This window comes from Artemia sp. Qi Xiang Cuo, chromosome 12, assembly GCF_049724085.1.
Source record: "Artemia sp. Qi Xiang Cuo chromosome 12, ASM4972408v1, whole genome shotgun sequence".
NCBI classification, from domain to species: Eukaryota; Metazoa; Arthropoda; class Branchiopoda; order Anostraca; family Artemiidae; genus Artemia; species Artemia sp. Qi Xiang Cuo.
This window is the reverse complement of record NC_142805.1, coordinates 57,682,747-57,706,928: the sequence shown is the minus strand read 5'-3', so window position 1 is coordinate 57,706,928 and position 24,182 is coordinate 57,682,747. Positions and strand designations below refer to the sequence as shown.

Here is a 24,182-nt window from a genome sequence, read left to right as displayed (position 1 = left end):
AAGTTACAAAAGTTTTATTCAAAAACTAGGGGGGAACGATTCTTTTTTCTATTTTCCTCAACGAAAATGTCAGAAGATATGTTTTTCAAAATCTGGAGGAGGTGAAGCCCTTCCCCAACTCGCACCCCAGTGTGTTCATTATAGGCACCCCAGCGGCACACCAGTGGCACTGGCACCCCAGTGTGTTCATAGGGCACCCCAGCTTTTTGTGTTTTACTCATCTAGTTGCTGAATTACTCTACTGAGCTCAATCATTTTCATATTGATGCTAGATTCAGAGCACTTTATAAAGCACTTTCTTCATTAAAGCGCTAAAAATAATATTCGTTTGTCCGCATATTTATGTAATTTATGAACCAGAAAAAACCAATAGCCAATAAGTTTAGTGACTCGACCCAGTTGTCAGGTCTAGTGCTAGGAATGTCCCTTGTCAGTGGCTCAGCCCTTTAGAGCAAAAGAGTTCAAGGTTAAGAAAACAATTTAAAGGTTCAAGGGACTGTGAAGGGGCTCTTGAACTCAAAAACGCATCTAGAAGCTTAAAGTCTGGAAACAAAGAGTCCAACTGATGAAATTTATAAATGAAAGATGACCATCCCCCAATAAAATCTAACCTGAGGAGACACGTACTAGAGAGAAGAGCTCCCACCAGAAAAGGCCGTATAAAAGGCCCACCAGAAAGGGGAGGAGTTAGAGGGTTTGAACCCAATACCCCAAAAAATGTTTGCCCGACTCGTAGACACGTAACAAAAATGCATAAAGATATATTTTAAATCTTTTTGTACCCCCCCCCCCCCCGAACAAACATCCTGGATACAGCCTTGCCACCAGAATCTTGAAATTTTCTATAATTTGTGACATTTCCCCATACGATACACCAATGTTTTCAACTTTTCAGATCTAAGTCCACCGTCATCCCACCCAACCCCTCAAAAAAATACGTACGTGCCCGAGCCTGAGCTCTGTGTATATCACAATTACTAAATCAAAGATTTAATTGAATTTGGGACGGCTTTTAGCAATAATGTTTTATAGATGAAGCAATAAGGAAAACCTAAAGGCAATTAATTAAATTCTAACCACGACTCGACAATAACTTGATACTTGTATCATACGTTCCAACATGCAAGGAAGTGATGGTAAGTTTACAGCAAAAGGGTGGTGGAATGCACTTGCCAACTTTGGACAAAATGACTAATGACATTATTCAGGGTTAGATGAATCAGGGAGCACCTCTGTTCATATTAAGTTAAAGATACCAGATATTTGACGGGAAAGCTTAAACAACAGCATATTTTTACTGTTCATATTCATATAGTTAATAACCATTAAACTCTCAGATGCACAGTTTATAGACAGTAAGACAGTATCGCAGATCATTTCTGGTCTTCGGTCTCGGTGCAAACAAAAAGCTCCTCCCACTTATTTCTGCCTTAGCGGATTAGTCTGTTATCGTCAATCACTGAGAAATGGTTACCAAGTGCATTATTCGTAATTGCGAAAGCAGAAAAAAACTTGGTGAGCCAGCCAAGTGGTTTGCAAGTGTCCCATCTCACAGGTATTAATTAATTTATATACAAATTATGACTTAATATATTATTTACGTGGACTCAACTGATCGGCCTATGTAGGATTTTATAAAAAAGGGGGCGGGGGGGTTGATGAATTTTGTGAAAATAAGGAATTTTTTCTTCTTCTAATACCTGGTGGAGCAGGTGTGATGGTTTCACGGACGGATCCAGGATTTTTTTAGGGAGGGGGCGCAAAATAGGTTGATCCGACAAACTTACGTTAGGAGCAAGTTCAATTAATGCAAACTTGCGTTAATTAGGTAAATTACACTACTTTAGACTACTTTACGCAGGTAACCCTCGCCCCCCCTCTGGATCCGCAACTGGATAGTTTATCATTTTTTTTTTCACGTCGTGATATTTATTTTCTCAGATAATAATCTCAGATCATAATCAAATGTCATCGCTTTATGGCATTGTTCAAATAAAACTTATTTTTTACTTGATTATCGTCGTAAATTTATTCCTTGTCTTTCTTTCCATTCTTAAACCAATGTTATATTTACCTTTTGCATTATTACAGCCCACTATAGGCTATATACATTCATATAAATTTATATGCAGTGTTACCGCCATACCAATTATTCTCCTTTCCTTTTTTATTCTTTAATAATAATTTCTGGTCGTTTCGAGTTTGAATTATTGTAGGCTTCTATTTCTACTGATCTTAAGTTTAATATGGCCTTTACTTTTCTTTAAAAAAACTTTCTTTTTCGTAAAGTTTTCGTAGTGTATATATATATATATATATATATATATATATATATATATATATATATATATATATATATATATATATATATATATATATATATATATATATATATATATATATATATATATATATATATATATATATATATATATATATATATATATATATATATATATATATATATATATATATATATATATATTTATATCGGCGCGTACAAACAGCTCCTCTCATTTGATCTGCCATCAGCGGTCCAATTACCCTGGAACACTTATTTTGGCAGAAACTTTCTCAAAATGCCTTTGAAACCAACTTGAGACTTCGAAACCTATTTTTAATTCCTAAAAACATCTAATAATAACATTACACTACTAACTACCGGTTTTCATGTATGTACTGGAATAAATTAATTTAAAATTAGTTTCTTCAAAATTAGTGTTCCAACGTTGAAGCCAAGTTTCGCGTCCAAGAGAAATCTGACTTGTCTACCCGTGAAAAGATCTGATACCGCCTATGTTTATATCTGCCAAAACGTTCTCCGGAGCACTCGCACCCCGGTCCGGGTTTTTATAATGGGTGAGATAGAGATTGATCATACTGCTAATTATATAAACTGTGCTCAGATGTTAGAATTTATCACGGTTGCAGCGGCAGCTGCAACCTAGTAAAGAGCGAACAACAGCCCATAGTACCCAAAAGCTAAAAAACACGGTGTAAAAAAAACTGCCTATAGTGAGAAAAAAATTGCCATCTGACGCTGCTTCAGGAATGGTAACTATTATTTCGATTTGTCTCAAAAATAAAAGTTTATTGCAAAAAAAATGTATGGTGATTTTCAAAGAAAGCCTGAAACCCCTAGAATATGGCGCCAGATCAAAATGAATAAGTGCATTATTGGAATCAGTATGGTCAAAAACCTAACACACGGAAATTACAGTCCCCCTCCTTGAAAAACAAGGAAACCCACTTTTTTGCATCGGTAGCAGTGACCTGTCTCTGGTTTTTTTTCTACGTGCTTTTTATAAATTCCGCCATCTGCGAGTGCCATATGGCACTAAATAGGCACTTTTTGTGCCATTTCTCAAGGGGTGGCACTAGCAGGTTACCAGAGCATCATAGACGGATTTTTTATAGCTCATATAAGAGATATTGCTCATATTTACGTTCTTCCTATAAATTCCGCCATCTGCAAGTTCCAAATGGCACTAAAAACGGCACTTTCGGTTCCGTATCTCAGGCGGAAAAGCTGGGGCTATTGGGCTATTAGGATTTATAAGAGTGATGCTTAATGGCTCATGTGAAAGCTATTGCTCATATATACGTGATTTTTTGTTCAATTTTACCATTCGTAAATGTGATATAGCACTGAAAACAACACTTTTGGTGCCACTTCTTAAGTGGAAAAGCTCTTAAGTACAAAACAGGTACTACTGTGACAGTTTTGAATTGAAACTCCAAACTTCACCCTGTGATGAAGCCTGTGTGCTTGTTCTAACGGCGGTAATTGAGGGGATGAACGTCCTTGCCCCCTTAGTTTTTTGCTCCTGCCTAGATTTTGAAAAACATCTTTTTTTGGTAATTTCATTCGACAAGACACCTTTTTCATTAAAAAAAAGGGGGAAAACAATCGTAAGTGCAGTTTATGGGAATGTGCTATCAATTCAAATTTATAAAAAGCGATTAGGCATAAATATAAGCTTTTAAATGAGCCCTTAAACAGCTCTCTTCTGGTACAGTAGCCTTCTAGTTTCTGTTAGTCAGCAGGTGATTTATAAAGCCCTGTCTTCATTCTTTGTTTGGTCACTCCACATCTTTTAGTATTGTAAAGAGTGAGTAAAATTCAAATAATGATAACAATAATGACAGCTTGTGTAAAGATTTATGTATATTACTGCTTATTAGATTCTGCAAGTTGTGAGTTTTTTTTTTTCTCTTCTTCTTTTCCCCCTCCTCTCATGGTATTTCTCTTTTGTTGTAGTTGCTTTTAAATTTTATGTATTACACTGTAACTGGTAATCTTTGATTTCTATATTGATTTGAGTTGCATTTTATGTGTTTTTCCTCGTGATACTCCACGTATTGCACCTCTGTACAGTGTGGGTTAGAAATAAATAATAACAATAATAATTATGGTTTTTTTCACGCGAAGTTGGCCAAGTAAAAAAACAGCCTTTTGCTCATCGAAAAACAAACATTCCTGACAACATGTACTATTTTGTGAAGTATGAATAATGTACTTTATGTTATAGACCGAAAGTTTTTCGTAGCTGTCAAGGATGTTTGCAGCATTTTCTAGAGGTGTCTTATCTCCCCTAGATCGGTGATAATTAGAAATTATATTAAAAATAAGTCTTTAACTGAAACTAAGGAGTGATATTAAAACTTAAAATGAACATGTATTATTCCTTATAAATAAAAAAGATCATGGCAGCGTTGTTTCTACATTAAATTTTAATCAAAAACGAAAAAAGATTAATTTAATTAACAAAGTTTTTCCGAGGGACGTAAAGAGCAAAGTTGCACCTTAAAACGGACAAAAATTATTACTTCACAGACTATCTAATATATATCCATAAACCTAGTACAAATAAACCAACTAATTATGTTTCCCTAAGCTTTAGAATTATAGAAAACTAGCGCTTTACTGAAAACAAAATAATATAGGAGTTTTGGTACAGTAAAAGCAAACTAATTACGGACACTTTTTACAGAATAAGAATATTATCAATCCCTTTTAAGATAAAGCAACAATCCATTTTAGGATTGTTACTTTATTTTTTTTTTTTTTTTTTTTACGTTTAATATTGGTATCCCTTCTGCACAATGGCTCAGTTGAATGACTAGCTCTCGTTTTGGTTCTGAAAAGGGCATTTCATGATTAGTTTGCAGACAAGTTCGAAATAAAGCCATCTTGATAGTATTAGGACTACCAGGGGCGGTAAAAGTAGTGTAATTTACTTAATTAATGCAAAATTGCGTTAATTAAACTTGCTCCTAACGCAAGTTTATCGGACCAACCTTTTTTGCCCCCCCCTAAAAAAATCCTGGATCCATCCCTGCTATAGACTAGCTTTAGAATTTGTGTCATAGCTTGAAATTCACTGTTGTATAGAGAAATAATACCTATACACTGTTGTATAGGTAGGAAATGAGGTAAGCAGCTGGTTTTGTATTGAATCAGGAGTTAAGCAGGGTTGTGTTCTATCCCCCTTTATAAGGATTATTTTGATGGAATTTGTCTTAAGGAGCACAGGAAAGGCAATGGGAGACCACGGAATAAAATCGGGAGGAAAATATCTCTAGGACTTTGATTATTCTAATGATCTAAGCGTCCTAGTGGACAGTGGGAGCAAAATGAATGAAGTTTTAGAGGTTTTGCGAGTTCAGGGTGCTAGAATAGGTTTGAAAATTAATGTTAAAAAGACTAAGTCACTAAGGCTAGGAATAACTGAAAATAAAATGGTGAAGTTGGGTAATGAAAAGATTGGTCAGGTGGAGAGCTTCACTTACCTTGGTAGTATTATTAGTAAAGATGGTTGGAGTGGTGAAATTGTCAAAAGTAGAATAGCCAAGGCTCAGGGTGTTTTTTCCAAGTTAAAAAAAGGTTGGAAAAATAGGCAGATAAGTCTGCAAACCAAGATTAGAATATTAGAAGCAACAGTGATGATAGTTGTCAAATATGGCTCTGAAGCATAGGCGCTCCGAAAAGCGGATGAAGATTTGCTGGATGTTTTCCAGAGAAATTGCTTAAGGATTGTTCTGGGTACACGGCTGACTGACCGTATTTCAAACAATAAGCTATACGAAAAATGTGGTTCAATACCGCTCTCTAGGGCTATAATGAACGAAAGGTTGAGGTGGCTAGGGCACGGTGTGCGGATGAAGGATGGCAGATTGCCGAAGATTGTTCTTTTTGGCCAACCGTCTAGGGCTAAACGGAAAGCAGGTCGTCCTCGTCTGGGGTGGGAGGTCGTCATAAAGAAAGATTTAAAGGAAATGGGAACTTCATGGGCGGGCAAAGGGAGGCTTTGAATAGATTGGAAGGGAGCAGGAGCGTGCGTAGCTGTGTTGGCCTCAGGCGGCTTGGTGTTGTGGTGAGTTGTTAGTAGTAGTAGTAGTATAGAGAAATAATCAGATTTCCAGAGTTCATATTATGTCTTATTTGACCTTCGTTTCAATTAATAGTAAAGCATATTTCTTACAATTTAAGATTGTACATTACTCACTATTGGTATTATAGCTGGCGAGACCAAAATTCTACCTGATAAATCAATGCAATATTTCTCTGTGCTGTTCAATTACTTCGCGGTTATTAAAAAACATTTAATTTTACGCTTGTGTTTATAAGATAATTTTAGTTGTAGGCCCTATACTGAAGTTACTGATGTTACAACAGGGGTCAGCTTTATAGATTCGTTTATTGTTGTAAGGCTACATACTTACTTTTGACTCCCAAATCAATATTCCTGTTTTTTATACTTGACTTTTGTGTTTTCAGTAAAGCGCTAGTTTTCTATAATCCTAGAAACATAGGGAAACATAACTAGTTGGTTTATTTGTACTAGTTTTATTGATATATATACATTAAATTTAAAAAAACAAGTTTTTCAACTGAAAGTAAGGAGCAACATTAGAACTTGAAACGAACAGAAATTACTACGTATATGAGCGGGTTTGCCCCCTAGTCAATACCTCGCTCTTTACGCTAAAGTTTGAACTCTGTTCCAATTCTTTAAGAATGACCCTTGAATCACAAAGGCCGTTTAATTAGAATAGATAGCTCTTTTGAAAGTACTCAAAAAAAATTTAACTCTAAAAAAAACTGCTATACATATCACAGCGCCACGTGTGCTGTACAGCTCCACCCCGCGTGACACGCGAAACCTGGTATACAACATTTCTGAAAGTTGCTGACTCTTCAGTTGTATATTTGAGAACTACCATGTTGCTCAATTTCCCTATCTGTTCCTCTAATCCACCTCTTGACAAGTTCCCTCAAACAGATTGATTTGTGTCCTAGTCAATAGTTTTAGATGGTAATAGCTACCACCCTTTGTCATTATCAAGAGCTGGCCTAACTCTTTAGTAAACACATCTGCTTCTGCCTCTTTTTCGCTAGTTCCTTTATTTTGTCACTTTGAGGGCCGTTAAAGTGATCAATGGGGGGTGTTAGTAAATGATCTTGTTTTTGAGATCCTTTGTAATGTCATTTTTGCGTGTTGTGGAAGAATCACCGGTATTTAGAGGCTATGTTGAAAACAAATTCATCGAAATAACAGAATTCGTCGGTAATCGAAATATTTGAATTATTTAAAGTAAAGCGCACAACTTTAGATTTGACTGGTAATTTAAATTTGACAAATATCCAAATGTCCTCCAGTATTCAGTTTTACTGACTCGGGAAGTGTTATTGCGTAGGCAAAATAAAACTTGCAGGGCTTGTTCTATAGCCTAAGACACGATTTTTTGCATATACCCATCTCCAACCACCCCCCCCCCCGGACAGTCACCTCATAACATAGACATTTTTTTACTTGTTGGTTACGCTTTCAGAAGTAAATCCAAAACCCAAACTAGGGCTAGGGAGGGTGTTATAAAGCTCCTAGCTCTGATCCGTTCTTTTTCTTCAACCTTGACAGATTAAGGAAATACGCCTTATATCCTTATAAATGTGGATCCACTGAGGAATATTTCAGTCATCCAGCACTAAACTATTTCGAATTAGCAAAAAGCCACTTCTTTTTTGTGTTCGACCATTTTCTCTCACAATTATAAACAGCATATAAAAGTGAAGCCTTTGCTCTTGACTATCCAGACGTGTAGGAGGCGTGCTTGCGTTGCCTGTTTTATGTATTTGAATGTGGTTTTTTTCTGGGGGGGGGGACTATTTTTTAATTGTTCCTATGTTTCTCAATAGTTCAGGCTCATATTTACTTTCAAAGGGGCCATTATATCCCCTCGCCCACCCCCAGGGGAAACACAAATAAATATAATGTGAATACGCAAATATTATGTGATTTTATGGGGTCGGAAACAAAGGAAAACTTTTAAAATCTACCCTCCCCATCCTCAATTAAAAAAAAAAATTATGCAGGTACCAAAGAATAAGCTAGACTAGTAAATATAGATATGCACAGTTCTCGCAGAAAAAAGTAAAGAATTACGACAAAAGAAGCAATTCATGCGCATTCCGTTTTTAATGAATTTGTGGCTTTTCCCGGAAAAAAAACTTCCAATACGAGGAAAGTCTAGAAAGCAATTTATGTCACATTAATGCGTTTAGTGCTAATTACAAACATGGGCGGACTGACATTGATAAAAAAAAATCGACTCAACACCGACTCAAAATTCAACGTAATTGTCATTGCTCTCAAATGAGTTCCAAATTTAAAAGACTTTTCATTGAGGGCCCATTCACAACGTGGTTTTGCTAATACAGAGGTTTACTAGCGCTAATTTGGTCCAATCCGATTTCTCATAGAATTCTCTGATTGGATGAAAAAATCTATGAGAAGTTCTGATTGGCTTAAATTAGCACAATTTAAATAGGATATTAATAAATCTCATTGAGAATGAAGTATAAGGCTCTCAAATTTACAGGGGAACAAACTACGCTTCAAACCATGAAGTTTTTACCATACTTTCATTGGTTTCCGCTTCAAGAACCACTGCGAAAAAAAGGAAGATTATTTCATAGCTGTTCAACAGTTAATTCAGCATACCACAGAGATTATAGAGCACTACCTGGCAAGGATTCGCATAGTAAATAGTGCAAGACATAATTTATTATTAAAAGCTCGTTAACAACGGTTATCAACTCTGGTGTGTAGTTTGCACGACCCTACGTATTTCACGGAATTTTAGTCTAAAAATCCACTCCTTTCTTTTTTTTAAACACTTAGGAACAAAAACGTGTCATCAAGCGGCAATAAATTTATGTTTTGCTGAAGTTATAAGGATAATTGGTACTTATTAAGAATCCAGAAAAAAAACATCAAGAATCGCATCTAGAATCTAATGAAAAGCCTAATGAAAAACGGGTTTCTGCTGCTTGTGAGGTATTACTCATTGCGTGACAAAGATTTAAACTTTAGCTTTTTGGGGTTGAAGGGGCAAGAAAAGGTACTTAAGTTAGGTTAGGTTGTGTATTTAATATATGCTATGCTTTACCCCAACCCCACCCTCCTAATGTGCAAATATATAGCCCAAATTTGTTTCTAAACTATTATTTTTTCATCCTATTTTGTTTTATTTTATTAGCATTAACGAAACTTCACTTCTCGTGTGTTTTCTGGATTCTTAACAAGTACCGGATAATTCATATAATGAGCCAATCGAGGGGAGACCCACTCCGCCACCTGTTGTACATATCAAGGCACCATGTACGCCATACAGTTCCACTGCACATGACACAGTTATACCAGGGTTGCCACAGCCTCCAAAATGCTTGGAACACTTCCAGCCCGCTTTGCGCGCGCCATTTGGTATAAGTGATTTCTGAAATTCGGCCACCCATTGGAATCAACTAGCACCCAATTTGTGATACAATCAATTTATGCACTTTCACAGCTGTTTTTGTATATAGTATACTGTTTGTAATATAACTACTACAGTATACTACAGTATAGTATACTGTTTGTATAACTAAAAAGGAAACTACACTAATCTGTACACCCACAGACATTGACTACGTTAAGAAAACATCTATAAATAGTTCATTTTGACAATTGATAAGTTTGGACTCAGGGATGCATAATCCAGAAAATCATTTTTCGCTTCTTTTTTTATTAATCCCACCTCCTCTCCTCTTTTTGACATAATAATCTTTTTCACTTAATTTTAAACTTTAATGTCACCTACACTAATTTAAAAACAACTTTTATTTCTTGAAATTTGGATTTGGGTAGCCAAACATAATTGACAAAGACAAGGTACATTTAGGTAAATGGATCTAGCTTGGATACATTTACGCTATTTTGATTTGGTGAAATTTTAAGACCAGAAGTAGCCCCGAAAGTTTGAACATAATACCCTCAGTTGTTCTTGGGATAATGCTGAGATGCCTCATTGGAAATTAACATTAACACAGTGCATTTTGATTTAATCTCAAGGCAATATTTAAATTTAAAACATAATGAGCAAATGGCAGGGTGGGCGGGGGATGGGGACTAGTTGCCATCCAATCACTTTCAACTATTAAATAGGGCATTAGCCCTTTCTATTTTCAATCGAATGAGCCCTTTTCGAAGTTCCTAAGACAACTCCTTCGATACGAAGTGCCTGGTCTAAACAAAAAAAAAGAAGAAAAAAATAATAATACATTGTACCCACATCGACCTTTACTATAAAAATGCTAAGCCTTCCAATCACTTTCGACTATTAAAAAGGCAACTAGCCTTTTCAATAGTTACCTTCCAATAATTTTTGACTATTAAAAGGGGCACTAGCCATTTCAATTTCCAGTCAAATGAGCCTTTAACTACGAGCTCAAATGAACTTTTAACAACGTTTAACAAAATGGCTATCTAGAAATTTTTATTGGATGTGTTTGGGGAAAAGGTGGGCGTGAGAGGGGGGTTAGTTGCCCTCAAATCACTTTCAAATATTAAAAAGGGCACTAGCCCTTTGAATTTTCAATCGAATGAGCCCTTTTTCAAGTTTCTACGACAAAGCTTTCTATAAGAACCTTATATGCCCCCTGGGCAAAACTTACAACCCTGACCCTGAGGGCTATGGGGGAGTGTCATCCTCTTAGCTATAATTTCCGGACCTTTCAACTACTTTGAACAAAATGGATATCTTACAATTTTGATTGGATGTGTTTGGATAAATGGTGGGCGTGGAAGGGGTGTTAGTTGCCAATCACTTTTGACTATTAAAAAGGGCACTGGCCAATTTCAATTTCCAATCAAATAAGCCCTTTTTGAAGTTTCTACGACAACGCTTTCTATAAACACCTAATATGCCCCCAGGGCAAACCCGTGCCCTGAGGGCTATGAGGGGGGTGTCATCCTCAAAGATCTAATTCCCAGAACTTTCAACTACGTTAAACAAAATGGCCATCTCAAAATTTTGATTGGATGTGTTTGGGGAAATGGTGGGCGTGAGAGGGGCGTTAGTTACTCTCAAATCACTTTCAACTATTAAAAAGGCACCAGCCCTGTTAATATCCAATCGAATGTGCCCTTTTAAAGTTTCTACGACAAAACTTTCAAAAAAACCTTATATACCCCCAGGGAATAACTAACAACCCTTGCCCTAAGGGATGGGGGGGGTTGTCATCCTGAAAAACCTAATTTCCAGAATTTTCAACTACGTTGAAGAAAATTGTTATCTAAAAATTTTTATTAGATGTGTTTGGGGAAATGGTGGGCGTGAGGGGGGGGGGTCATTTGCCATCCAATCACTTTCGACTTTTAAAAAGGGCACTAGCCGTTTCAATTTCCAATCGAATGATTGACTGCTTTATGAAGTTTCTATGACAGCGCTTTCTATAAAAAAACAACTTATATGTCCCCAGGGGCATAAATTCCAACCTTTGCCCTGAGGGCTCTGGGGGGAACGTCATCCCCTAATACATAATATCCGGACTTTTTAACTACGTCGAACAAAATGGCTATCTAAAAATTTTGATTGGATTTGATTTGGGAAATTGTGGGAGTGAGAAGGGTGCTTTTAGTTCCTCCACACTTTCAACTATTAAAAAGAGCACAAACCCTTCTAATTTCAAATCGAATGAGCCGTTTTTGAAGTTTCTACAACATCACTATCTATAAAAACCTTATATGCCCCCAGGGCATAACTAACCACCCTTGCCCCGAGAGCTCTGAGGTGGTTATCATTCTCAAAGACCTAATTTCTAAAACTTTTAACTTTGTTGAACAACATAGCTATCTAAAAATGTTGATTGGATGTGTTTGGGGAAAAGGTGGGCGTGAGAGGGGGGTTAATTGCCCTCAAATCACTTTTGACTATTAAAAAGGGCACTAGCCCTTTGAGTTTCCAATCAAATGAGCTCTTTTTCAAGTTTCTACGACAATACTTTCAATAAAAGCCTTATATGCCCCGAGGGCATATCTTACAACCCTTACCCTGAGGGCTGTGGGGTGTGTGTCATCTTTTTAGATATAATTTCCGGACCTTTCAACTACTTTGAACAATATGGCTATCTCAAAATTTGATTGGATGTGTTTGGATAAATGGTGGGCGTGGAAGGGGTGTTAGCCTTCCAATCACTTTTGACTATTCAAAAGGGCACTAGCCATTTCAATTTCCAATCAAATGAGCCCTTTTTGAAGTTTCTACGACAACGCTCTCTATAAAAACCCTTATATGCTCCCAGGGCATGACTTACAACCCTTGCCCTGAGGGCTGTGGGGGTTTGTCATCCTCAAAGACCTAATTTACAGAAATTTCAACTACGTTGAACAAAATGGCTATCTCAAAATTTTGATTGGATGTGCTTGGAAAAAAGGTGGGCGTGAGAGGGGGATGAGTTGCCCTCCAATCACATTTCCAATCACATTTCAATTTACAATCAAAAAGCCATTTTTGAAGTTTCTACGACAGCACTTTCTATAAAAAACCTTATTCGCCCCCAGCGTATAACTTACGACCCTTGCCCTGAGGGCTATGGGGCAGTGTCCTCCTCAAAAACATAATTTCTATTTGGAAATCAACTACGCTGAACAAAATGGCTATCTCAAAATCTTGATTGGATGTGTTTGGAGAAATGGTGGGCGTGGAAGGGGTGTTAGTTGCCTTCCAATCATTTTCGACTATTAAAAAGGGTACATGCCACTCCAATTTTCAATCGATTGAGCCCTTTTCGAAGTTTCTACGACAACTCCTTCGATACGAAGTGCCGTGGTTTAAGACCAAGAAAAAAAAATAATACATTGTGCCACCATCGTATGCGCTGCCTATTAATATTATCATTACGTTTGGTTTCAGTAGCAACTCGGCCAGGAAAGATGTATGTAGGCTACTGACTTGAATTATCAGTTTTTAACTTTTCATGCCACCCACATCCAACTCGGAGTTCTTTGTCGAACCCGCTCAAAACTGGTGTCTGAGAACACAGCTTTGGTTGTGTAATTAATTCATACTTGTAACCAGTCTTGAGGAAATTTTTATTCCTGGCACCCCTATGACAACTTGTTTTGCAAATTTTTGGGTAGGCCAGAAGATTTAGCTTAAATTAAGAATTAAGCTGTTTTATATTTTTATATATATATATATATATATATATATATATATATATATATATATATATATATATATATATATATATATATATATATATATATATATATATATATATATATATATATATATATATATATATATATATATATATATATATATATATACTCAACTTTGGCATATACCCAACAGAAAGTTGAGTAGCGTAACCAGAGCATGTGCATTATATTTATCCAGGTTTGCAGCAATCTTGGCATAACCAATCTGGATGTTTTTTTGTTTTTTGTTTTTTTTTCAAATATCGGCAATACCTAAGTGTAACATAATGGTTCGTTTACACATTGCGGAAATTCATGCGGATTTAGCAATCCGTGCGGAAATTCCGTCCGTTTTTGTGCTAAAAAAATCTCTAGCTTTCCGCAACGTTTTGGTAACTTCAGGACGGAATCTTGGCAAGATTTTTAAATGAATAAATTCATGAGCATGGATTATCAAAAACTACATGACCTTATAACTTTGGTTCAAGGCTACACCCAGCTTCTGTGATCCTTCGCACCCAGGCTATAAGAAAACTAAGAAAAACGGTGTCATTTGGCTCTCTATTGTTCAACAGCTTTCAGCATTGGGTAAGAACATAGGTCATGCTGTTGCAATAATTTGAAATCTTTGCCTTAAAACGCAGCGTTATTTTAGCCATAGTTCGAACAGATACGGACGGATTTCCGCATGGATTTCCGCAATGTGTAAACGAACCATAAGTCCTAAATATTCGTAAACGGCACACCAGTGTGAAACGCTTCCTTTCAATCCAAGGTTCTCAGTTCCGAAAATAACACTTTCGTTTACTTCCCGATTTAGAACAAAATAAATTATGACTGTGAAATTATAATTAATATTAGTCATTTTTAGATGATTTTTTTTTAAACTATAACTTTTTCATTGCAAGTTTTTTTTATTATAAAAATAGCCACAGGTTAGTTACAAAATAGCTTTATTTGACTCAGAAATGGTACACTTTGCCCTTCAATCTTTATATATGTACCTTATTTTCAGACAAAGGGACAATGCCGCTCCAGGTATATAATACGTCTTATATTTTTCATCTTCCCGCAATAAAAGAATATTTGACAGCCAATTTTCATCCAACCAAATGATAAATGACATCAAGTGGTTTTTTACATTAAATGACAAATTATTTTTGACAAGCAAATGACATAAAATGGTAAGTGACATCAAAAGGCAAACGACATTACCAAATTGTAATTGACATCAAGTTCTTGAATAAATAAGATTTGTATTAACCTTATCTTTCCCTTTTCTTTTTTTACACTGTATTTTCACGTGTTTGTTTAAAACTACGTGAGATTCCCAGATTTATAATTTCTAAGATTTTGTGCCAGATATAAGAGATATTCAGTTTTACTGAAACAAGAATCATCAGAAAGTCAGAAAGTTTTTTTTTTTTAATAGAGCTGAATTTCTTTTGAAATTAAGGAAAAGGTAGCCCCTAAAATATTCTACTATACCTGCTCAAAAAACGCTTAAAACAAGTTCAAAGGAATCATCATGAGCAATTTGGCCGCTTTGTGATTTCCTTGTGGTACCACACGCTTTGAACTAAAAAGCTCACCAACAAAAGGGGCGTAAAATTTCCCTTTTTTCAATCAAATGTCACAGTCCAACAACAAATTCTTGACAGTTCTTGATTTTAGCTAGTACGAGAATTTACTAACATGTCCCTTGTGACGATCAGCAGACAGTGAGGCTCACAAAATGATTTTTATGTAGTGCATCTTCTTAATCCTATCTAAGTCTTAACTTCTACCCATTATACGGAAGCTACACAAAAAATGAGAATCATGAAAATATGGATATTTCGAAGAATCGAGCCAAAATGCTCTCTTCCTCACTCCTCAGCACATGCATGACTGGAAATAAGCTAGGTTTTTCTTGATGTAGATGTAGCTAGTAATCACATAATTCAAAGGCTTATCAATTTATTCTGTTAATTGAGAAACAGCAAGAATAGGTGAGCCCTTCCAACGCCTAATCGGTCAAATGCGGAGAAAAATGTACAGGAAACTAAAAAACATCTTACTTTTAACACTTTGAATTTAGTACGTCATCTGATTGAAAAAATGTCCAGGGCTTTGTGCTTGACTATGTATTTGGTAGGGAAAATGGGCGAATTACATTTTAGTTCGGATCTAATCAAATTAGCATTGAAAAAATATTTTGTATTCACTACCCGAATATTTTTGGCATTATTAGTTCTAATTTTTTAGACATCTTTTTGAACGCAAAAAGGTAGAGTGCTTTAACGCTAACATTCTCCAACAAATTAAAAGTACACTTAATCGATTCAGCATCAGAAAGGCTGAAAAAAATACCAGCACTGATCCTTAATGGTTGGTTTTCTGCACTTGTCCACAGCTTATTCATTACATAATTCTATCTAAAGCTGTTTCTTCTCCAGAGATTTCCCAATAGTTGAACGGTGAAATGTTTATAATTGAAATGGAGATTTATTTTTATTCTCTTTATCACTTACTTCACCCCCAACGGCACTGGGGCCAAACGCTGGGAAATTTCCTGCAAAAGCAGCTGTAAATCTGAAAAAATAAACGACACACGCTTGGGGGTCCGTAAACAAGGAGGGTGCTCTGATTACACAGCGCTAGGAACAATAACTGATCTAAAGTTGTTTAATCTCATATCTAGTCGAATGCGCGATGGATTTTTAGTTCAATTTGTTGCCAAACAAAAATTAGATTTGCAGCAGAACGTATATCCAAACTTTTGCCAGTGGATAGCCAAATCAAGATACAATGTTTTTTTTTCTTTATTTTTTACAGTTAAAAAAGAATGTGCCTTGAGAGCCATTTCTTGAAGGGCCAAGTTCGTCAAATCTCAGAAAAAACTATGCATTCTTGAAAATTATGCAAAAAAAATCAAACTAATCTGGATAGATCAAGCACAGAACCAGGGACATACCCAGGATTTTTCTTCAGAGGGAATATTGTTTTCCGGGGGGTAAAAAAAACTTTAAAAAAAAACGCCTCAAATATTTGTTTATGTGCGTGTTTGTTATGCTTTTACGAGTCGGACGAAAATTTCGAGTGCATGGTGGGTCAAACCCGGACCCCTCCCCCCTGGATACTGCCTTATACAGAACTGAGGCCCTTCAGGTCTACAAGCCCGATCATTTCACTTAAGGTTCAAAAATTCACAATAAATTCAAATAAAGAGAGAGAGATATATATATATATATATATATATATATATATATATATATATATATATATATATATATATATATATATATATATATATATATATATATATATATATATATATATATATATATATATATATATATATATATATATATATATATATATATATATATATATATATATATATATATATATATATATATATATATATATATATATATATATATATATATATATATATATATATATATATATATATATATATATATATATATATATATATATATATATATATATATATATGTATTTTTGAAGTAGGCAAAACCATATAAAAGAAATCAATACAAAGAAACATAACAGACAGACTTATACAAATAAATAAAAACTTCCTAGTACTTGTATGACATAGCCCCGACCTAATATTCTTCATCTAAGTAGAGCCTGTTTCTCTGATCCTCAATCCTAAAGAAATATACCTAAGTATGATCAAAATATAATACTTTACAAACAAATTTGGGTTATATATTTGCACCTTAGGGGGGGAGGGGTAAAGTATAGCGGGTCTATATACCTAATGTGTTAGGTACAATTATTCTGCAAATTATGAAGTAGGATTTGTTTTCTAACTTCACATTGTCCAAATACTTTACCACACACCCCCCCCCCAATACGCAAATATATAGCCCAAGTCATGTATTTCCCGTCTATTCTGTCACTTTTCTTTGTCTTGTCTCACGCTAAGGTTAAAGAAACTAGCAAAAAAAACTCGGTTCTAGAATGCGTCAATGGATGAACAACTTGAGTGGTCGGGGCTATATCATACAAGTACCACTTCCAATTTACAAGCTTCTTAACCTCTCAAAAAAAAAACGGCGTATTGCCACTATATATATATAAATATATATATATATATATATATATATATATATATATATATATATATATATATATATATATATATATATATATATATATATATATATATATATATATATATATATATATATATATATATATATATATATATATATATATATATATATATACATATATATATATATATATATATATATATATATATATATATATATATATATATACATACATATATATATGGAGAGGTTGATTTAAGGATTCCCAGACGCAGCTAATCATTTTCCCCAATAAATGAATCTGTCCTTAGATTCGCCAACTCATTGCACCTAAAAAAATTGCCCAATTCATCACCCAAAATACCGCATAATTGGCAGGTTAGGCGTCTATTTGGAAAATTAATATCCCTCCAGTATGTTACTAGTGGTAGACAATTAGCTCGCACCTGAATCCAAACTCTATAATACTTATTTGGTAATTTTAACTTAAATAATATTCTTTTTCAAAACTATCCTTAATATTTCTATAGCAAACAAACTGATCGAAGCTTTGTTTGTACACCCCAACGCTGAATCTCATGATCTTCTAGCCAAGTCATTAAATCCCTGAGAAAACAGCCTCAATTTCTGTATACCCAGAAAAGATATGAAAGATCCCCGGAAAATCATAATTGTCTGCACTCACCCCCTGCGAAAAATGTTGCCCCTCTAGCCAAAAGTGACTGCGTCTGTACACAGCATTCTCTACAAAGTTATATCATGTACATTTGTTTGCACACGGTTCCATGAAGGAACACTTCACTTGTATACTAATCTACAGTATGTGAATGTACATTAACACGAATATTTGTGACCGTGAACGTGAATTATACAAAACACTGCTTAATATTTTGGTGGTTCATCCCGTAATTTGCATAGCTGGCGTTGCAAAATAATAGAATATTCAATAATATTTTTGTAATTCGCGCCAGACAAATTTCTTATTTGAAAGAAAAAAGAAGGGGGAAATCTTGACGAAGCTTTAACATTCATGTGGTAGCTTGGGGGAGAACTAAGAGGGGGGTCTCAGCCCACTCCCATTCAGAAAATTAACAGATTTTGCCCATAATTTCCAATATTCTTTGTTTTGTGGATTTTTCTTTCAATTTGCCCTCCCCCAATAGGGCAAGGTGAACACCAAGGGCGCATTCAGGATTTTTACTTCCGTGTTAAAAAGCTTGCTTTAATTCCAATTGCATATTTTTGGGACGTGTTTTGGTATTGTCTCTCCTTTTGTTTTGATAAACATTTCACCTTATTCCTGTTGACATGGATAACATGTCCCTTTGACAAGAATGACATGTCAACTTTTGAGTCAGTAAAAATGACTTTTTGTTTCTTGGTTTGACACTTCAAGACAGTAAAAAGAACAATAAATTCACAACATTTTTTAGAAGAAGAATCTGTTTGAGATCATATCAGGAGAGATTATGTTAGCTATCGGCTCACAAAAAAATTGTGGCTATCCTTTTATAGCTAGTTTATTACATTGGGATGGCTAGTTGAGATAAAATAGGGCAATTATCCACAAGCAATAAAGCACTAACGACCAATATTAAACTGATAGCAGGCTAAGGGGTAAACACGATTTGAAATGAATTGGCTTAAGTCCAGCGGGATAATTCTACGCTATTAAGCAAAAACAAATGAAAATTCTTCAAAAAAAATCCTGGCCGGACTAGAAAATCTAGGGAAAAAAGCTTCCCTATGTAGCCTATCTAATTAAAAAGAAATTAAATGGAATAGATCGTGGATCTCATCTAAAACTTGTTCTCCAGCAATAAACAATAAAAACATGCCCTGTCATAACAAGTTCCTAATAATTGCAAACCGAAGCTCGGAAATGGTAACAAATAGCATCTTTTGCAAAAAGGCTGATAAAAAAACAAGCGGGTATTCAGAAAATTATTTTGTGAGAGGGTGAGACATGTTCGAAGGGGAGAGCAAATTCATAAACAAAACAAATTCTTCAAAAAAATCCAAGCCGGACTAGAAAATCTAGGGAAAAAAGCTTCCCTATGTAGCCTATCTAATTAAAAAGAAATTGAATGGAATAGATCGTGGATCTCATCTAAAACTTGTTCTCCAGCAATAAACAATAAAAACATGCCCTGTCATAACAAGTTCCTAATAATTGCAAACCGAAACTTGAAAATGGTAACAAATAGCATTTTTTGCAAAAAGACTGATAAAAAACAAATGGGTATTCAGAAAATTATTTTGTGAGAGGGTGAGGCATGTTCGAAGGGGACAGCTATTCATAATACCAAAATAGACGAACCACATTAAAAAGAAACAAAAGGCGGGAAAACGGGGAGAGGCGGAGCCCCAAAAAAAATCCCCCATCCCTATGCACAAGCAAAAGAGCGCATATACCACAAAATCCTTTGATTGTTTTAGGGAACATATTTGATTTTGGTGCCAAGCTGCTGGGTATGGTTATAGAGGATTCAAATAAAACCATAATCATGGTTCCTACAATAAATTGTCAATTTAATCTAAGACTAAAAAAGAAATTTTAGAATTCGCAAAAAAATACATTCTTAAGGATATTGTCACTCAAATCAAGATTTAAAAAAATGCTTTATGCAGAAGCCGCTTAGTTTTTGGCAGTGTTTGCAAATCTTTTACGCATTATACAAGCTATGTATTGACTTGAAACTTGATTAAACAACCAGAGGCACTTATGTACATCGTTTGTTTGTTGAATTTTCTTCATCTGGTAATTAACTTTTCCCCGAATTAGAATGCTCCGACGATGATAGGCTGGGTCTAAACGGCTGGAGCTGTACTGGGGTTGTGACATGTTTATTGTTCTCCGCTCCACTAGAAGTTCTGGTTTTTCGTCTCCATCCTCGGAAGAGAAATCCCGCTTATTTGGTCTCATACAGGCCTCAGGGTGGACCTTTCGCCTTAGCCAAAACTGTACCCAGTAACCAGCGAGGAGCAACCAGCACCAAAACTGCAACCAGTACGGCAGGATGACCTCGAGGAATGGCGCCCTTCGTGGAAACAATAGTCTAGTTAACAACGAAGCAATGCCTAATTTTGAACAATATTTTTTCCGAGTGTTGTTTGTCTTGGTGAGTGTTCTTGAGCTGTTAGGCCTCCTTTTTCTTTCTTTTTCCTTTCGAGGACAGGCTGGATGTAAAAGGCTGGCACTATCCCGGTGTTGTAAGATGGCTATGGATCTCTTCTCCGCAAAAAGCTCTTTTTCGCCTCTATCCATGGAAGAGAAATTCAGCTTACGCGGCCACATATTGCCATAACGGCGGACCTTTCAAACTAACCAAAACCGTAACTGCAGTCAGCGCTGCGGGATGATTCCAAGGAAAGGCGGCTTTCGAGGAAATCATACCCTATCCAACAGTTCCTGGTTACGAACTGTAAGTAAGGAGCGACCCGGCTCAATAGTAACCGAAACTCAAAAAAACGGAATTTTGATACCAATAGATACATCAAGAGAAGCAAATTCATATGCTGATTTCATATATATATAACATTCATCAAATTTAGTCCTACCCATTTAAAGTTACGCGCCTGAGAAAAGTTGCCTGATTTTCACAAAAAGGCGGAAACACCCTCTAAAAGTCATAGAAGCTTAATGAAAATCACACCATCAGATACAGCGTATCAGAGAACCCTACTGTAGAGGTTTCAAGCTCATATCTGCAAAAACATGGAATTTGCATTTTTTTTTTTTTTTTTTGCAAGAAGAAAGATCACGGATTCGTGTTTATTTGTTTTTTTGTTGTTTTTATTTCCAGTGGTGATCGTATCGACCCAGTGATCCTAGTATATCGCGGGAGGGCTCATTCGAACGGAAATTAAAAGTTCTAGTGCCCTTTTTAAGTGACCCAAAAAATGGAGGGGCAACAAAGCCCCCTCCCACGCTCATTTTTTCCCAAAGTCACCCCATCAAAATTTTGAGATAGCCATTTTGTTCAGCATGGTCGAAAAATATAATAACTATGTCTTTGAGTATGATTGAATCCCCCACAGTCCCCGGGGGAAGGGCTGCAAGGTATGAACTTTGCCCATTATTTACATATAGTATTGGTTATTGGGAAGTATACAGACGTTTTCAGGGGGATTTTTTCTGGTAGTGGGAGGAGGGGAGGGTCAGGGACTACGTGGGAGGATCTATCGATGGAGGAAGTTTTCATTTGAAAAGGGACATTACTATGAAGGGGGCGCCGGATTTCCCAGCATTATTAAACAAAACGATCAGAAATTAAATTAAAAAAAAACTGTTTTTCAACTGAAAGTAAGGAGCAACATCAAAAACTAAAACGAACAGAAATTATTACGCATATGATTGGGTTCGCCGCCAAGTCAATACCTCGCTCTTTACGCTAAAGTTTTTTAAATACTTTCATAAGAGCTATTTATTCTAATTAACGGCCTTTGTGATTAAGGGGCAATTTTGAAAGAATTGGAACAAAAAAGGAACTTTAGCGTAAAGAGCGAGGTATTGACTAGGGGGCGAACCCCCTAATATATGTATTAAAGATGTATGAATATAGACGTTCGAATTTTGTTTGGAGGTTTGTTTTTTTGGGCGAGGGGAGGGGTTCAAAATTTTTTTAAACGCATAACAAATCTGAAACTAATATTTAATTCCTCTTGATTTCCGGGAATTTTTCTGGTCTATGTTGTTATTACGAAAGTAAAGAGTAACATTTATTTCCTTTAAGCTGATTTTTTACATTTTCCAGACAGGTGTGCTAGAATATTTTAAGGGACTGCCCTTTCCTGAACTCTGATAAGAAAATTCTGCTTCCTTTAATCGAAGATTCCCGATTTTCTAAGATTCCCGGAAAAATATATGTCGTTTTTTTGTTTTTTTTTTCGTTTATTCGGATCTCTTATCCAAGCTCTACAAGTTATGGAAAGGCCACTCAATTAATCCTAAATAGTATGGCCAGATATACTAAAAAAATTTATAATGGGCGAGATGGGGCAATTCTTTTAGGCACCACATTGCCCTAATTCATGTTTCGGGACAAAAAGATGATCAATTTTTGATCTACTCGGCTCCACTGTTGAATGGCAGATAGTTGCGTAACAGAAACAAGCATTGGTTTGTCATTGTACCTTTTGTTTCATTTTACTATTATAGAAATAGTAAAAAATATACTGGCACAACTTTAGTCCGTTCATAAATCGATCATGTTCATATGTTAAAAGTTGATTCGCCAAACCCTTATTGCATTATTTTGCAAAATATGAAGAGACTGGAGATCAGCATCAAACGTACTCGACCAAATATAGAAACAGTAAAATAAATAAGGATGCACAGTACTTGTGTATTATGCAGTACACACTAGAGAATTTGGATCTACAGATCAGACAAACCGGTTTATACCTATCAGTATTCGACAAAAATTAGCTTAGGCTCAGCTGAAATCTACGTTGTATGTATATTTTTATAAAATATTTAACATATAGATATGGTATTTTGGTTGGGTTAGGTTATGTTAGGTTTGGTATTTAATATAATGCGTTCTGTACGGCACTCATTCTATGATTCTTTGTTGTAGTTTTCATAATTTTGTTACTAAAGTATTGTATTTTCATCATATTTTGGTATATTTCATTATGGTTAACCTAACTTCACTTTTCGAGTGTGTACTGAATAATACACAAGTGCTGGATGCACTAGTGAAAATTCACTTAATACGTTAGTACCTCAGAAACATGCGATTTTGTGGCAACTTAAAACTGTACCATGCACCAAGAGGACAAGAGGACAACATTGGATTCATTGGTTTTAGATGAAATCATTCACCGAACCAGGATTAGGAATCATTCCACGAACCGAGAATGCTTGAAAAATGGGAAAAGTATCTCTTTCAACAATTTCAACATATTTTCAATATAAAATAAATACAAACCCGATTACACAAATGTAATTCGGTAGACGGATAAAGCTGATTCTCAGTTATCGAACAACATCAAATTTTTTTTCGCTACGAAAAATTGGAATTGCGGGACGCAGAAAAATAATACACCTTAAGGCCACTCGGTAACGGTGACGAAACGTAGGTATTACCCAAGGACCGTTTTTTTTTGTAGTCTAAGAGCTTTTACTGCCCCACAATATCAAAATTCGGTTAACGCGCCAGCTTGTTTCCCATCATAAATGGGATCACCCTCCTCTCTCATGCTAAACTCTCTTTCTCTATTATTGTAATTATACAGCAAGGGCAACCTGAGTTATGTTAACGGGGCTAATCGCTATTACTTTAACTTAGATTCTCCGACGCATAGCGGAGAATTGAGAAGCAATGGTTGACCTCCACGTCGGAGGATCCTGAGCCAGAGACCAAAGCTCATTATGGAGTGGTCGTAGAACTCTTGATCATTCTCCAAGGGAACGACCAACAGTGATGCGTTGTGCACCACTCTTCTGGGGGCCCGAAGGAGTCCAACACCAAACTTCACCAGGAAACCGTCCTTGTATTATTTGAGTCATGTGACCCCGGTTACGTGACCATTCACCTTTATCTACTAATCACCATTAATAGATAATATCTCTAAGGAC

The 24,182-nt window shown here is 35.7% G+C and overlaps 1 protein-coding gene across 1 annotated transcript in view; it reads right to left on the bottom strand.

Moving 5' to 3' along the window:
- The window catches only part of Mcr (macroglobulin complement-related), a 205,527-nt gene that overhangs the window by 125,596 nt on the left and 55,749 nt on the right, over positions 1-24,182 (bottom strand). The window lies entirely within an intron of this gene.